The following is a 13,955-nucleotide window of genomic DNA, read 5'->3' as shown; positions in this document are numbered from 1 at the left end:
AGCTGGCCATTCCAGCAGTGCTGGCTCTAACTGATTTTCAAGGTAAAGAGCAAAGACAAAGGATGTTGGAGTCATTACTGCCATCTTCTGACTCAGTAGTACCTTGAGCATATTTGTGTGTGGACTGTTTTCCCACTAATTTGTTATCTTTAGCTGTTTCCAAATCTCTGAACAGGTATAAACTCATGTTTTAGCTGAGATTCATCACTTTTATGTACCACAATACACTCCAAGCATTAGTCCTTGACACTGCTCACTAATCTCATTAAAAGCTTCCATGCAAGTTTCAATTGATGTAAAACTTTCTTGAATTAACACGAAGAAATGGGGATGTGGATTACACGTGCATTATTAAACAGGTAGTTACACGTGTTCTGCACAACTTTCCAGAGGATGCTGCCATTAAGTGGGGAAGAAAGTGTCTTTTCATTAGTTACAAGAAAAGGAACAAGGGCCATAAATTAGTTGCCATCTGCCTCAGAGAACTCACATATTCCAACTGCGATAAGAGACCTCAGAAAAACATCTGAAAATGATATTGTATCATTGTAGGTCTTGATCTATTTGAATTCATAAGTAACTAACAAATCTGTCAGCTCTAAAGAAGGGAGGCCAGATAGCTGTATTCCATTTAAAGACTATTCCAAGCCCAGTCCCCGTAAGGGTGCTGAGGCGCTGGCGCAGGGTGCCCAGAGAAGCTGTGGCTGCCCCATCCCTGGCAGTGCTCAAGGCCAGGTTGGACACAGGGGCTTGGAGCAAGCTGCTCCAGTGGAAGGGGTCCCTGCCCATGGCAGGGTTTGGAACTGGAGGAGCTTTCATGTCTCTTCCAACCCAAACCACGCTGGGATTCTGTGATTTTATGAAAACAGTCACACACAAACAGACACACATGGAATTTCAAATGCAGCTTTCCAGCTTTCAGGAGCTTTCCCCCATCACTAAGTGTAATAACAGAGCACACTTTGCTGTAACAGAAGAAGTGACAAAACGAGGGTGACTGCATTAGCACCTCTGGTTTAAAGTCTCTCTTTCCCCTCCACACAGTACAGTATTTATCCTTTGTCATTAATCCTCCTCTTTGAAGAAATCAGAAACTCAACCCAGACCTTGTGCTTCAGCTTCACATCTAAATATGGGAAGAAGTCATCCCTCTACCAAGGTGTGTTCTGCGTGTAATATAATGGAAAGAATAAACCATACTCAGATACTCAGCTGTTGGAGACCATAAATACCCAATTCACAAAGAAGAGAGACGCCAGTAGAAGTACCTCAGAAAACAGAACAAAAACCCCCAGTTGAAGCCCTTTCTAGAATTTCAACCTGATGTTTTTCCCCCAGCCCTGTTCCTTTACCTTAATTTCTCTTTTCCTTTACTCCTCCAAACCATTTCAATATGCTTTCTTCTGCCTCTTCTCACCACCTCCCTTTCTTTTTCATTAAAAATAGGGGAAATCCTATGCTACTTACTGCCATCTTATAGTTCACTTTCACCAGGGCTCATCCCTTCAAGCAACTAAAATAGGAACCTTGTTCCCCTGTACTTACTGGAGAGTGGGTGAGAAAAGAAAAAGCACCCATGGGAGATGATTCTGGACTTGGACCAAATGGATTTGTTCCAAGAAGAGCAACTCTCTACCAACTGCACATTGAGCCCTGGAGTTTCAGCCTCCTAAAGACATCCAGGTTAGGCATGGGGAGACAGGCTCGGTTAAACCAAGCCACAATGCCCATTGCCCCTCATCCCGTTAATGCCCTGGGAATGGGAACCTTGCAGGCACACAGCTCTTGTATATACAGTGCCTAGAGCAACGGGACCATTAGAAACTAATGTAATAAATGTGATTAATAATTAAATGGTGAGGACTGTCAGCATGCGACAGGGCAGCATAACCAGCACCACCTCCTATATGCCCGATTTACCAAGCATTCACTTTAGCAGCTCTAAATCACACCCTGCTGCACCAATAAAGCCAATCAAACAGCTCCTCCTTACAAGCCAAGTAATCAGTTAGTAAGGACATTATTATGTGCTTTTGCAGCCAAAGCTTATTTAGAAGCAAGAGAAGCTCAAGCTGAAATATGAAGCAAGATCATAAGAATACTTGACTTACTGCATCCCACCAAACTCAGGGAGGCAAATCTGTTTAATTTGTGACTACTAAAGTAATTAGTAATATTCAGTGTACATATATATTTTCCAGTTATTTTGATACAAATTCTACTTCTGTAGCATCTTTTCCTCCTAATTTCCCTTGGTTTTTAGGGGTAAAAAGGAGGCTCAACAACTGTGGCAAGTTTAACTCTAGCTAGCATATCTGAAAGTCATTTTTTCTGCCCGAATACATCAAATTCAGTTTGACAAATCACAGCCCGTTCTTTCACTGCCTCACTCTTCCCTCCAAGAAACTGCAGAATCCTAATTTGAAAGTTAAGATTCCACAAGGCATATTTCACACCTTCCCAACTCAGATAAAAAATAAACAAAAACCTCTATCAGTAGAGGCCATTTAAGCTAATCAGTGAAGAATGGAGGTCAGCCAAGAGCGCGCCCAACAGCTTCAACCTTGTCAAGTGTAGGAAAGCACAGTTTGTCAGAACAGCAATTCAAGAAACCTTCAGCACTCTGTGCATGGGAGCCTACAGCAGGTTTTGCACTTCTCTTTTTCAGATACAGGCAGCGTCTCTGTCACTACATGAAGGTAGCCCAGAACTGATCAGCACAAGAAGTTCTCTAGGAGGAGAAATGGGTCTAAAACATTAGTGAATGGTAGAAAATCCTTTAAAAGCACACCAGGTACGTTAAAATTTATGATGATGTGCATTAGCTCACAGTTAACCATAAACTGGTCACTTACTCTCAGGAGTTCTGCCTGAGGGATTTGAGCCCACATAAAGAAACCAGCTCAGTGTTCACTAGAGGTGTAAGCCTTTCCTCCTGCACAGCATGCTGAATGCCAGCCCCAGCAATATGCCCGTGAACTGTGACTAAAAGAAGTTTACAGAAAACTGCACAGAAAACTTTTCCAGTTCTAGAGCACCCTTTTTAAATGGATTGGTCATGAAGCTCAGCTATTAAAATCTATAGGCAAATTTATAAGCTAGTATCATGAGAGAAAGAGAAATTGTTAGGAATTTACTATAGCGCCATGGCTGAGCATAAACTTTACCAAATGCTTGGAAAACATACAGTACCATAAAAAAATAATCAATTACTTCATCTTCACTTCCCCCCCCCCCCAAAAAAAAAAAAAAATGCCGTTTAATACCTTTGTAAGGTGTAAGTATTCATCAGGGTTTATTAAGGCCATATTTTCCTCTCAGTGCTATGCCACTGTGTCATTAGCAGTTGTTAGTAGAAGAGGCAGGACCACGGTATCACACACAGAGCTGTGTTAGCTTTGGAAACAAGGGAACAATTTCTTCCTCATATGGTGCTAGAAACAAAAGGCCTGTAGGAAACTCAAACACCCATCTACCTTTTCCTTTACTAACTAATGAATCTTTAATTAATTCAACCTCCTTCTTTGACCACCCACCCATCTGAAACTGTGTAGATAAACACAACCAGTCATTGCAGATGAACCCTCAAGACCAGCACCAGGCAGGCAGGTCCCCAGCTCCCTACGTTTTCCACACTTCCTGTTCGAGGGCCTGAATCTCTTCACAGCAACCAAATTCACCAAAACACCCTGCTCTTGCTTTTGCAGTGGCCAACTCATTTGGGCCACTTGAACATAGACCCAGGGCCTGAAGAAGGGAGGCAAGGACTGCTCACATTTCCTTTTTTTAATTCCTTACTGTTCTGCTGGCTGTAACCTGAGTTTTCTGCGGCCATGACCATCAGCAGATGCAAGATATTCTATGGCAAGGACTTGACTTCTGTGTAAGCCTGTATTTTTATATATAGGAATATAGATATTCCTATATATATTTAATACATATATTAAATATTAACATATTACATATTTTATATATATAAATATTAAATAATAATTAATGTAATTATGAATATGTATATTCCTATAGGTATTCTACATTTAGCTTTAAAAAATGAAGTCAAATAGGTGTATACAGCTGGCCAAAGTCAAGGAGCGTCCCTTCACACTGACCAGTGAATACGTACTGGCATCAGATGTTGCACCCAGGCCCATAAAAGATTCCTGTGCTTTGAGACCGGTCTTTATAAACCCATTGAGAGCTTCCCATTTCAGGTAAGTTTCACATGAATAAATTTGGCTTTGCAGCTTCCTAAATAATCAAATAAAGTGTCATTGCCTTGGTAAGTGCTTGTAAAGCAATCAAGAACTGACGCGATAACCAAATGCTTCTCTAATAGTAATTATGATTCTTTATGAAAAAAAGACAACCAACAACACAACCCACTCCTCTAACACTAATTTATTTTCTACTTGAAAGGCAATCTTGCTAGTTATCGGATGTTCTCCTTGCTATCACTATCAGTAAATTATTAAAGAGCTGACCAGACTTTGTTTTAAAATGATTCTCTTATGAAGCTCCCTCATATACTTACCATGAATACTGAATGATTTTGAGGACTCTAAGGACCCATGAATGATCTCTGTTTACTACCTTTAGCAAAAAGCCTGTGTAATTAGCAGCACTTGAATCACAGCTACTGGTGATATTTCCAGCTCACTTACATAGGATCTCTTAGAAAAAACACCAAACTAGTAAAACCCAACCAACAACACAAAATCATAAGCTCCAAGCTTATGATGGGATAAAACAGTTTAGCTTAGGAAGTTACTAAGTGGGTAAGCACTCAAAGATACGTGTGAAGAGTTAAGTCTACCAGGGACATGGCAAGGATCTCTGTACTCAAAAGCATCAGCTTTACCAGCTAACAGAAAAGAGAATTTTATAGAGTACTTTATAAAAGCATCTAAACTCATTTCCAGCCTCCTGCTACCAGCCTGTATGGTCACCATACTCCCACTCTTAAACTAAGAACACAAATTCTTCTGGTTATGTACATGACATATAAGCATACCTAAACTTCTTTTTAAGCTTTATTTTCAGCTAACATCCTTTCATACATATTAAAGCAGCTCCCCTTATAATAACCCTGCTGAACAGAGTAGCATCGTTATCTCCATTTTACAGATAGAAAACAGGCTGAGAGGTCAAGTTCTCCTAACACACTAAAGAGGTACATAGCAGAACTAGGACTAAAACCTGTAATTATTAGTGTTATCAGCATCCTTATGGCCCACAGCAGTCAAACAAAACCCAAGGATTAAAAACATAGCAAACAATCAGTTTTCCAGAAGACCAGCTTTGAGTAAAACTACGTGGAAATGTTTCAATTATTTGTTGAAACCAGCTGCAGAAAGACTTCCCATCTGCTTGACTCATTTGATGGAGCAACGGATGCTTGCAGCAGTCCTACCTCTTTCTGAAAGCAGCTTGTTGCAAGCCTTTGGTACTTGGAGCTCCTTCTGCTGCTGTCGGTTGGCTGCAAACCACACAGATCACCCTCTGCCTGCAGTTGGCAGAGTCAGGCTGTGTAACAGGTTAGAATGCCAGAATTTGGGCACTCCTAACACTGAGAAAAACTGTCATTAAACCAGCTAGCTCTTTCAGGCTTATCTGCTGAAGCAGGCATGCCCAGTTTCAGTGTCTCACAAATCAGGAGAACCCTGTGGGAACAAGAGTCACGTAAATGAGCTAAACAGAAACAAGAGGTCTTCACTCACACATTTAGAAGTTGGTGTTTGCAGAAAGGTTTGAGAATTCACCCAGTGTTTGCTGCACTGTTTCTATTCCTGTAAGTAACCATAGTACACGCTGCAGTTGAAACCATCCAGAGAAGCTAACAGGAGCTTTGCCATCGATTTCAGTGAATGCAAGACTGAATTCAAACTGGCCACCTGAACAGAAAACAGTATCCTTAGCTGAGATTTCATGTCACCTTTGGTTTAAGAGGAGCTAGACTCTAGAACTCTTTAGCTAGCCATTATAAATATAACTGGAGATAAGACACACTGCTTTACCAAAACAATATCTAAAAAAATCACAAACCCAAACCCCAAAGCAGAAAACCACACCAAAAAAAAACCCAAACCACACAAAAAAAAACACAAACCACACCAAAAAAATACGCCAAATCACACACAAAAAAAAACCACCCACACACCATACTAAAACCTCTCCCTGACATGCATTAAGCCTCAAAGCATGGCTTGGGTATTTTTTGGCATTGGGGTTGGCTTTCTTTGGGGGTGGTGCAGTGGCGTATTTGTTGTTGTTTATTTTGGTGTTTCATTTTAAAATGAAACCACCCCGAATCAAATTCATCTTGATGTAATACCACCAGATTCGGCTTCATCGGAGAAAAACGTTGTTCCAGAAATCCTGAAGCTGAACATACTTGTTCAATACTCAATATTTTGGTAGCTGCAGTAATTGCTTTCTGCTGGAGCCAGAAATAAACCTGTTAAGTCTGCAGTAAAAGCAATACCTTAAAAAGAGAAACTGTAAAAGCACAACATCCGAAATCTATATAATCAGAGAAACCTCACATGGGAACATTTTGCTAGCTAATTGTAAAACATGTACAAGTGGCTTCCAGTTAGGAAGCGTTTCACCTGCCTCTTACCACTGCAGCCAGCAGAAATGGATTTCCCCATTATTTAATGGGCTCTTAACAGAGCTGCCACTGGGGAAAGGCAGGAAAAAATAAGATGCAGGTTATATAGTCCAACACGTTCACCTACATGACACCCCCATTACATTATCTCAAAGCTTTCCCAAAGTACTAGCTAATAATATTAAAACTTTCCCTTACATGACAGGTGAACTATTTTTAACCTTCAGGCTAGGAGAGCCAGAGATTAAATTTCACTGTCCATGTCATACAGTAACAGCAACAAAAGAGCTCATAGAAGGCAAAAGTCTGTGGTTCTGCTTCCCTCTGTAGATAAACAGACAAGATTTCCTCTGAACTTGGGGGCACAACCACAACACAGTGTTTATAAAAATCCAGTTCACTCAGGAATAACCTCAGACTGAGCACTCCCAATGATCACAAGCGGGTACAACTTTGGACCTCTGCAATATCCAGTATCTCGTCCCCCAGATCCCCCCAAAATATACCCCTGAAAATGAGAAGCACAGAGCGTCGAGCCTAGAGCACGCTCCTGTTCCGTCTCGCACCCGTTTTGTGCTCCATGTGGTGAAGCGATGTCGAATTGACTGTTCCACACCAAAAAGCAACAATTTGCAAAAGTGGATGGTTAGAATTTTGAAAGTGATACCAGAGCCAGTTTCTCGTAGAAAATCAGCAGCACTTAGGCATATATTCATGGCATTTAAGATAAAAGAAATTAGGCTGGGAGTTCAGAGAGTCTCAAAGGTAACATTAAGCTTCCAATAAATCCCATGAAAGTTAAAATTAATTCCCTTAGGTAGCATGAAAAAAAAAAGAAGTTTCTTAAAAGTTGATTTGCTGTAAAATAGTATGTTAAGCACTATCCAGCATCAGACTTTAGTGGTTGGGTTACACTTGCTTATCACATGCAATAGGCAGATTGCACATAGAGTTGCACTGGTGCCCAATTGTCTTCTTTTATTCCCATCTGAGAAGCTTTATCATTACCACCTCTGATACAGTTAACATGGAGCCAACATTCCTCTCAGCAAGAAATAGGAAACTAGAAGACTAAAAATCCATCCTGCTTCAGATAAAAACTGAAAAGAGCAGTTCAAAATAAACCCAAACATTTAAAAAATTAACAGAGGGCAGTCAATATACATGAGAGACTATAAAATGTAGAGTAAGTCTTAGAAGAATCAAAAGACACTAGGGAAAATCTATGGCAGGAAGGGCTAAGTATGATAAAGAGTTGTTCTAAAGCGTAATGAGATTTTTGTCATTGGCATAGACCCATTACTGCATAAGAAGGGTAAAATTATGAATAATGGGAGAAAAGTTCAATAAATATTTCTGGTTTACATTTTGAAAGAAGCAGGAGGATATACTTGTATCACTTGAGAAAGATGAAGCACTTCATACTGCAGCTGCAATCAAGAGCAACTCAGGAAGGATAACAGGAACTCACTGAAAACACCCTGGGACATGTTTGACATGCTGCTACTAATTTAAATACAGCTCTGATGACGGATAACATCATACCAGGATCCAAGCAAGGCAAGTGAAATGACTCAGCTTCACAAAAGCTGGTTAGCTCTGGCCTAAGTCTTTGGCAAAAAGGGAAAATGGGCCCAACTCTGACTGAGTGATAGCTATGGGAGAGGAGTTTATGGAAGATTGGGTTGACATCCATTAGTTAAACTGACCTTGACAGATGTGAGGTATATTGAGTGGTTTAAGGTATTTGATTTAATGGTGCACATTATTCCCTAATATCAATTCCCTAATTGATACTGTAAGTTATAAAGCAAGATAAAACACTTAGTGTAATCAGTAGGAAGTTGATTGCTCCACAACAGGGGCTGTCATCAGACAGTTTTGTCATCATGAGTTCTTTGGCAAGGGACGATAACTATATCCGGTAGTATCATGAATATCAATAACGTGGGGTAAACCTAAACACATTAACTACAAGTGTTTGGAGAAGTGCTAACTGATGATCTGAAGGCCAGTCACGTCCAGCAGCATGGAGGGCTCTGTCATGCACACATCCACTCCTACAAAAAGTATTTTAGTATAACTTCGTGCTGAGTGCTGCTTCTAAAAAGGATGAGAGTACTTGTGGAATGAGATTCTGGTAAAGAAAGGAATCAAGAGGGATTAATGGGTCATACTGGTTAGTAACAAAACACACTAATTACCAGAGCGATTTGAAAGCAATGAGGCTTTCCAGGATGTAAGAAACACAAGAACAGCAGTTATTCCCACCACTGCATATGGCAGAACACAGACTTACTGGAATGATTAAAACCCATGTTCACATTCAGAGATGATGCTGGGGGGAAGAAATAACCCCAGAAATCAAGATGCTATAGAAAGCATCCTAATATTTGTTTTGAAGCCAGAGGAGACAGTGTCTCACGGTGGATTGATTGTAAGGCAGAGATCAGTCTGGTTATTTTATCAAAAAGATTGAAAGAGACTTGATTACAGGTGTGTCCTTGGGGATAAGGTATCAGCTACTAAAGAGCTTCTTAATGTAATAAAGAACAACAGAACAAGAAGCAATGTCTGCAAGGCCAAATCAGGCCAGCTTAAAAACTCAGTGAGTTTTTTCCATTGCCCAACCACCATGTGGAAAAAATCTGAAGCAAATCACAAAACCCCAAGACCATCCTTAAAAATATTATACCTGGTGAAGCAGTGTGAAATAGTCATTAGGGATGCTGAATTTAGTAGCTGACGACCAAATTGACATGGCTTAACTCTTAAATATGGCACATTGCTAACTTTATAAATACACCCATTTCTGTTTCAATCTCGGGTCTACTGTAACTCTGCCAGAAAAACGACAGTGTGCTATCACCTTGATGAACAAAACTGGTTTCAAGATCAGTTTCTCTATTAAGAAGCTGAAACTACATACAGAATAATTCATAATCATCCCGTTACTGTATTCTCTGCCTGCATTTTGTAAACACACACTACTTTGTCTTACTTTGCCCAGCATGCAGTGCTTTTTAGGAAGCAAAACAAAAAGGAGCCCATGACACATTTCTACACCTTCATGAAGATGTATTTTATACAGCTAACACCAACCCAGTGGGAAGACTCAATAGAAATGACAAATAACAAAGAGCAATCAGAACATAAAAGCTCACTCCTCAACTTCAAAGTTCACCTCTGCTTGCTGCAGAGTGCCTGCACAGCTCTGCCTTCCTATTGCCCATCTTCCCCAAGTTCCAGCTAAGTCATTTTCCTGTGAGCCAAGGATCTGTTCTGAAGGCTTCAACTAAGCACATAGACCAGATGTTTAGCTCATTTACGTGTGCTATATCTTCCAATTAGGTTTATTTTACATAGTATTTTTATTCTTGCACACCATCCTTTATTGGAAAGGCTCAAGTTAAAGTTCAAGCACTGATTAAGCACACCCAGAGATGTCCATTTATGTACCTTCATTCTCTAAACTTGCTCTCTATTCAAAACAGGACTGAGGAAGAAGATTGCAGTTGTAGGAATACGTTTCAGTAGACTACAAGGTACTCCATCCAGAATTCAGTCTTGATCAAACTTTCCTTCTTCTCTCTCAACTACGATGTTGCACAAGCTGAGTTCCAAGCATAAACAAATCGTTAATATCGGGGCAGGATCCTACAGTTCTTATTGCTGAAGAAATAGTTCACAGCATGTCCATACTGACCTGAAAGACTTTTCTAATTCCTAAAAGCTCTCTAACCCCAGAATAAAACCACCTAAGCCTGTAGCTGTAGGGCAGATGCTTTCAGTGGAGCTGGAATCCACCGGTGGTGAAGAGAATCTACAGGGTGTCACATACAGGGCCTTCCAGCTGGTGGTTTGTAGAGCTTTTTAGATCCAAAGAGCGTTTGTAATGTAATACAATGTAATATCTCTTGACAAATACAGGAGAAAAAAAAGTATTTCTGAACTCTTTTTAGACCCCCATAAAACCTCACTACTCTCCCAATAGCTCCTCACCTCTCCTCCTGCACCTCACCAGCGGTATAAGAAGGTCTCCTTGCCTTTAATCATTTAAGCCACTCAAATTAAGACTTAGTGGCTTAGAATCTAGAAGGAAACCTACACCTTCTGTACCTTACACTCAGTACATGACTGACCCCAGTTCCTCTGAAAGTTTGCGTTTCAGACACATTTATCACTCCTTGCACACAGAGCAAAGCTGCTCTTTGAACGAAAGCACAAACTTCAAACCTTTCTGTACCTGCAGCTGCACCTAAAGTAAGCAAGGAAGAGGGACATTTCAGCTTATCTTGTCCTGAAACTTGAAAGTTGCTCTGTAGTTGCTCTGTATTGAATTAGATGGGCAATTATTCTGTGATAAGCCACAGGCACCCTAACTTTTGCTGACCTCCTGAACTTCCAACTTGAGATGAAGCCAACCTGTTACACTGTGCAATCGTGGATTCGCATGGTCCTTCTGACAAGGGCAAATAAGGACCTTCCAAATCCTCATTTTCAGATCACGTTGCTCCTTCTGGTAAAACCAGTAATGGGCATTGCACACAAGAATTTGCTTCTTCCAGGTTACTTCTGGGAAACAGTCAGGAAAACAGGATTTGTGCCTTTGAGGAGTACGGCAGGCAAATGGAATGCTGGGACAAACCCAAGGAGCAGGGAGACAAAACTGCCTGTGGAATCCAGACGAGATCCTACGGGTGACTAGCAGAACTGCTGTATAATGTCAGCCAGTGAATTGCATTGCTGCTGTATCTTTTAGTTTCTTCCCCATATAAAAAGCAGCAATATAAGTCACCAGTTAAACTGGCAGAGCTTATAAGAGCAAAGTAGACTGAAATATAAATAAGGACAATTAAAATATATAGTGCATGCTGTGGAATCATCCTGCATCCTTTAAAAACAATCTGCATAAGCATCAAGACCACTGAAGAGCTAGAACTCAATACAATCCATAACAGCCATTAAGTCAGTTGTGCTTACAGTCTGTGAAGAAAGCAGTTAAGATTCCCAGGCTCTCATCCAACATAAACAACGCTGCCCTATGGATTATTTTCACCTGAAAACACCTACAGCCTCTTTTCTTACCAGTGAAGGTAATATAGAACAGAATGTTCAGACAGTTAATTATTTAAAGAAGCACTGAATTACTCGAAGGAGATAAACCCAGTGTGAGAGCTTTTAAGAAGTTGTATGGAAATAAAGCTTGGGACAAGAAAATAATAACAATGATAATGAAGAAGTATTGATATTTTAAGACATTAGATTTAGTACTGCAAGAAAAGTAGAAGGAAAACCTGAAGGCTGCCTTAAAGCAACAAAGAAGGAAAGCATGCAGAAGACTGTCACTTTTACTATCCTTTCCTTTTATCCAAGACACACACATTGACACAACCAAGTAGCTGTTTGCTGTGGAACACGAACAGAGGCATCCCACACATTTGAAGGACATGCACATACAGGCATCAGCTGCAGAATGGCTATGCTACTTCAGACGCCACAATTTAATTATGTATCTAATAAAGTTGACATATCAAGTGATACATGGAAACTATGACCCAATTCAGATTTAGAGCTAGACAAGCATATAGAACAAAGACAAAGCTTCTTGACATGCAAGATACTATGTCCACAGCACTTGGTTCATATGTACTAATAAGAATAAAGCTACAAGAACTATGCAAGCTGTCCATCGGTGCCATGGCTTCAGGCTAAATCACACTGACAAAGGTAGTTGCAATATTAAAGCACTAAAGGAGTACTTACATCTTCTGCTTTAATTTGTGCCTTGCCTGACTTCAGAAGATGCAAAGGAGAATGATCCAGCAGCAAAGTACAGCCTACATTAGTCAGGGTCTGAGCAATTAGCATCCTTAATAGAAATTGCTCGAGGATAAGGATATTTGGAGGAAAAAAAAAAAAAGGAAAAATATTTAAATTATCTAATTTCGATATGCTCAGGATTCAAAGCAAAGCTTGCTGCTGTCTTCAAAGCATCACTGAATGTCAGTAAGAGGAGAAAAGTACCACTGAGTCTCTTGTTACAACATTCATTTATTACCATCTATTCACTTATAAATGTCAATGATATTTCACCCTCCTATTCCTCCTCCTCCTCCTCCTCTTTATCTTCCCCCACTAAAAAAAGAAATCCTTGGCCTTCCCTAATGAACTTGGCTGTCTGATTTTTCTGTTGCTGAAGACTTGAATAAGAAAAAGTCCTGCAGAGTCCTGCAGTGCAATGGAAAACTGTATGTCAGGATGCATGCATCTATTATACAGAACAGAGCACAGGTAATAAAGAAGTCTTTATGGGTGTTAGATTTATTCCTAATATGATATAAGAGGGAAAAAATTGCACTGTATTTCTAACAGAGAGCACCACTTACACCTGGTAATGTAAATCACACTGCTGTGGAATGGTGTTACAGAACCGCGCAGGGTCCCCCGCTTTACACAGCCTTCGGTAGCTGCAGTGTCAGGAACCCAGCAGTGTGTAATGTATTCTGAGCTACAGGGCTTGGAAAATTTACTGAATCTATTCCAGCTATTGAATTGTCATAAAGAGCTCTGTCAGACTGATGACATTCATCAGATCAGCCTGATCTAGCAAATTTGTACATTAGCTTTTCCCTTTTTGTCTGCTACCAAAGGAACATTACTTGGGATGAAGACTATACACACGCACATGCACAGATGGGCAGACTTACTCCTGAACTACTCTCTCAATGATCCTCAAATCCTACCCAACACCAAGGGATCAAGAGCAAGAAAAACAATAGTAAAAGAAATGCAATAGAAATTTGAACACATTCCAGTCAAGCATCCCTGTATGATGGTCTTGGACAAGAACCCTCCTTTCTAGGAAGGGAAGGAAGGAACAAGAGTAACGATATATTGCAATGGGACCAAGATCATACCTTACTCATCCCTCCTCCCCATGATATTTGGCCAGGTTTGTTATGGAGGAAAGACTTGTTGATTATTCATGCTATTTTGAAACTAAAGGACATTATAAGACAGACCATTTTTAAGGGTGCAAGAAGTCAAATAACTTACCCACTGGCAAAGGGAAAGCAGCAAATGAGTATAAAAGAATGTAAAACCCTACAGGTACTGGCTCATAACCCCTGTGAATACCAGAGTACCATACACACAAAGCTGTACCTTCTCTCAGACTAGGGAGCAGTGAGATCTTCCCTTGGGCCCCCTTGATAGATCAAGGGCTTCTCTGTGCCAAGTGCCATTTCCTTCCCCCAAATGCTGTCATGTAACTACAAGACAGAACAACTCACTGAAGAGCAAACATGAGGGGGAGGATCACAGCAGGATGACAGAGATGTTT

This window comes from Lathamus discolor, chromosome 11 (assembly GCF_037157495.1).
Source record: "Lathamus discolor isolate bLatDis1 chromosome 11, bLatDis1.hap1, whole genome shotgun sequence".
Classification (NCBI taxonomy): domain Eukaryota; kingdom Metazoa; phylum Chordata; class Aves; order Psittaciformes; family Psittacidae; genus Lathamus; species Lathamus discolor.
This window is presented reverse-complemented; position numbering follows the sequence as displayed.